Below are 4,867 nucleotides of genomic sequence, written 5' to 3'. Positions count from 1 at the left end.
CCCTGCTTATAAAACACCTACCTTCTTACATCAGCCTACTCCGTTCACCCATAGCTCTCCACCGCCTTGGTCAACATAGTCAGGGAACAGTTCTGTGGAATGGTCTTCCTGTATTCATGGGGTTTCCTGGGAAGTTGGAGACACAGGGAGTTGAGTGGGGAGCCTCTAAGAGGCTGTGGTCTTAAATAGCCTAACTCCAACCCTCCCTGCCCACAAAGAAAATGGTACCTTGTCTAAGTGCTAAAGATGGGTCATTTGTCCTCATGTGGGTCATACCAGACTGACAGCTATCTGCCATGCTAAATGAGCATGCATATGTGTGTACAGTATAAAACATATCCAGAGGCATGGAAATAAATCTCTCACCAGCTCCTTTTCTGCAGCAGAAAATAGAAATAGAAAAAACCTTAACAACTGCAAACCCAGAGCTAAGTTATCAGAAACCAAATTAAAGCTGTTGGGTATTTTTCTGTTGAAACATCTCTACCTCTGAAATCTAATTTCTTGCAACTTTCCATATAGGATCCTGTGTTGTATTATTTATAAGAAAATAATATTCTGCCCTCCCTTGACAGCATTTCCTGGCTGCAGAAACCACTGCCGCCATGAAGTAACAGAATGATTTTGGTAATGTTTCCATAGCTACCTGGCTTCAAAGTGAGGTTTATTCTGTTTTAAAGTCTACTGACCTATTCACATCCTTATTTGAAGTATTTTCAATCTAATCCCCTGCCTACCCATTATTGTCTAATGTTCTTGTGATTCCTATATTTAAGGAGGCCTTGAATGCGTAAATATATGGTAAGCAACCCTTCCATTTATATGTAACAATATGGTCCCCCCCTCCCCCTCCCACTTTTCCTTTCCAATGTGTATTCGTTCTGTCCTGCCCTTGCAACACAGAGAAACCTTCCGGGATTTTTGTTTTTTTGGTTATTTGAGGTAAAGGCTGTTCAAGGTACACTGGTGCCCTCCTGTGGTCACTCTGGGTATGTGTTTTCCTTCCCAGAAACCCAGAAAATTGATGTTGGTGGAAGAGGCTACATGAGAAAAGCTACCTCAAAATGCCAGTGTTAGTTGTCATGGCTGTTTGTGTGTCCATGCCTTTTACCCGCGAAGGGGTGAGGGTCTGCTTAGAAGGATAGTTTGCCTCTCCTGGTGGCAATGTAGCACCTCAGGGTTACAGAGTGTTCCTACCACCAAAGTAATGACTTCACAAATGAGGAATGGTGTTCAAAGATGAGGCCATGGGAAGTGACCTAAGACACTCCTCAAGAGGAATCCTGTGGATCAGGAAAGTCTTAAAAAGGTCCTCTAATGAAGACAGTCCACATATGGACTTCACCTCATCAGAGCCTAGCTCATCCTTCATAAAGAGAGAACAGAGTAAGGCACACAGAGGACCATACCCTTTCAAAAGATGAAAGCATGCTTCTCAAATGCTAAATGAGAATCAGGACAGGACAGAACATCTCAAATGAACTCAATGCAACGACCTTTCTTGAATAAACCTAAAAGAAAGTGAACAATAAACTCGTACAGCCCCAACATGGTCCCAGTAGAACATCCTGCACTGAAAACGTGCTCTAGCTTGCTGACCAAGACAGAAATCAAGCTACGTGTGCTACTGAGCATCTGACATGTGACTGGTGAAAGTGAGGGGTATGATTTTTTTATTCTTCTTGTGTATTTCCACAGTCAAATATGGCTGTCGGTTCCCATTGGGAGCCTAGCACACTGGACAGCACAGGTGTAGGTGAGTGAGGAAGGGCAGGAAAGAGTAGAGCACAAGCAACTACAACACGGTGTACCCTAAGTGGTGTGGAGGAAAGCACAGATAAAGCTCCTTGGGGGCGGGAGGAGCATGCTCAAATGTAAGGCATCAGAGAAGGTTCGTGAAAGCGAAGGTATTTGAACGGGGCTTTGAAGAACAGGTTGGTCGTATTAGAGACGGTACAAAGGGAATTCCAGGTGGCAGGAGTAACTCTAAGTGCACATTCAAGGGCAAAGGTGGAGTAGGAGTGCAGTGGTTGGGCATGACATTAAAACCCTACATTGAAAGCAAAGAATAGGAAACCTTGAATGTTCAGACTGTGTGGCTAAAATTAATAGGCTGGGACCCTGCAACTTTCTCTCCATTCAAAGAGCCTGGGAGGATAAAAGAGAACCTACTTTAACACTAGGGATTGCTTTGCTTTAACACAGAAGTGCACTAACACTGCTCTAGCCCAGAAGTCCCAATAGTGCAGGGATTCTGGAGTCACTAATGGCAGTTATTGTTACCAGAGTCTGCGGTAGGCTAATTGGCCTGATGACTATCTATAGAAGGATTGGGGGAAACGGGGGGCTCAAGGCAGAGCATCCATCAATAAGGAACCCGGTAACGGTTAGCCACCAGTGAAGACCAGTGAGGAGTTTAATAAGGATTGGGGCCTGGGCCCACAGTCTCTTAGGCATCAGGACTATCTGCTATTAATAATCCCTGGTGATGTCAAAGATTGCCACCTCAGCAGTGTCACACCCTATTACACACATTCAGCTTCAAAAAGTAATTTCAGAATTACTTGAGTTTGTTATTTGTATTTCTCAAGAACTTTTGTATGGCCTTGGCTCCTATCCAACTGCTCTGAGGGCCTTGGCACTCAAGAAAATTCCTTCTTCTCCCATCTACTTCTCTCATACCCCACAGTCATTCCCCATACCTCTCCGGGAAAAATTTCGGAGCCCTGAGCCCCCTGTCCTACCTCCCTCTCTCTTTCTTCTCACTCCTACATTCCCCATTCTCCATATTCTGTCCCTCTAAACACTAAAATACAAAAATTAAAATTAAAAACTCCCCTGGTTGTACCAGGGAGAGCCAGAAGCAGTGTGAATACAGCCAGTCTTTGGGAGACAGAGGAGAAGAAAATGTGGGAAATTTTACAAACACCTCCCATACATATACAACATTGTCCCATATTCCAACATACTCCTCCAAGTGCTCCTGTGTTCCAATGTCTCCCCATCTTCTCCACATGCTTGCCTCCTACATACTGGCATCCCACAGTAATTCTCAAAGCAGGGTCCTCAGACCAGCAACATAGCATCATCAGAAAGTTCATTAGAAATGCAAACTCAGGAGCCCCATTTTAGCCTACTGAACTACTGTGTCTTGGGAAAGAAAAAGTAGCCCAGTAAACTATATGTTAACATTTAACATTCCTTCCAGGAGAGTGGTACAATGTTAGATCCTGTGGGTATATGGTCAATCCGTATGTATCACAGATGTTTGGCCGTTTCATCATTCTTCATGTGTGCAATACATTGACAGTAGCTAGGTTGATTATGTTGTTCAACCATTACCATGATCTGGTTCCAAAAGTTCCCATTACCTTAAGAAGCACTGGGCTAACAAATCGTAGGCTATTCCACTCTTGTACCTCTTGGGGTGCTTCCGGTGAGCTTAACTGGATTAATCTGACCCTTCAAACAAAGCATGGACTTGGTATAGGGTGCTAAGGGTATGGCTTCCCTCTCCACTGTACTTGAGGGAGAGCAGCAGTCACATCCGATCCCCTTCGCTACAAGAGAACGCTTGGCTAGGCCAATATCCCACAGCTTCTTCCACGTGGTGGCTCACACGGAGAATGTGAGCATTTGGAGGCATGCGGGTAAACAAAAGGTGATCTCCACCAGAGGGCCGGGGCTTCCCTGGACTGAGAGGAGAAAAGCATGCCTGCGATAAGTCATGGCAAAATGTCCCTGATGGACACAAAAGACACAGATGTGAGACCATCTCCCACTGCAGGGGGAGGGCTGGGGTTCTTCAAAGAGATTGTGGGGAAATGCTATCATATCTCAACTCCATGGAATTAAATCACAGATTAGTCATTGTCCAGAAAAGTTCATCTCAACGACATTGGGCCTGGAAACCCTCACATGGAAGATGACACTTCCCATTACATTTTCATTCCAATTTTCCTCAACCTTTTTGAAGTCCCCTTGTTGTATCTCACCCATTCTGTGCCGAGGACACAGCAGAGAGGAGAGGCCAACATGTTCCTCCGTCCGCCTGGTGGTCCGTCCACCAAACTAGAAGCCAAGCAGAGGGATGCAGCCTCCAGTTCAGAAGCGTAGCGACCTCGGAGGGAGAAGACAGGAGTCCAGATGTGGATTTTGTCGTCTGACTCTTCTCCCAAAATGATCTGTTTCTGGTTTCTCTTCAGTGGACAGTGAAGCCCTAGTCTCAGGACGTATGCGTCCAAAGCCGTGCCAGCATCGCAGGGCTGAACTTGGTCACTCACCCCTGATCCTTGTTAACTGCTAGTCGGGTTTCCCTTTCTCTCAGCAGGAAGGCTTTTGGGGGCCTTTCGAGGAATGGTGAAGTTTGTTATTGTTTAGCATGTCTGGACCCTGAACCCTTGGTTTTCCTGCCCCGTCGTAGTCTACGTATTGCAGTAGCGACCAGGAATAAAAGGCCAGCAGACACCTTCTCACCAATGATGCCTGTTTATGAAGGCGGCCTCAGAATTGTGGCCCACCTCACCGCCCATCCATTATGGAGCAGCAGAGAAGTCCTGGTGCTGAAAAGCCCGTCTTCTGACATGGAGCCTGGAAAATGTTCACATGGAACTTCACATTTCTCTACCTTCAGACAGCCCATGCCTAAATCATTTATGACACACTACATTTGCCTGATAATTCAGTTCTTGTATTTTCTATCTTTCTTAGGATCTCTTCTGCCATCCACGAGTTACTTACAGGATGTGTGCGTTTTCCGTTCTAAAATGTATGAAAGCTATTGACTGCTTTTCATTGCTGTTGTGCTGCTTCTTCTTTACAGAGTCCTAATTGAATTGTGTAGCTAACTTTTCTGCCAGTTTATCAC

The sequence above is a fragment of the Echinops telfairi genome, unplaced genomic scaffold (genome assembly GCF_000313985.2).
Source record: "Echinops telfairi isolate 266 unplaced genomic scaffold, ASM31398v2 ScPeMD7_16;HRSCAF=60, whole genome shotgun sequence".
Classification (NCBI taxonomy): domain Eukaryota; kingdom Metazoa; phylum Chordata; class Mammalia; order Afrosoricida; family Tenrecidae; genus Echinops; species Echinops telfairi.
Note: the sequence above shows the minus strand (reverse complement) of the source record.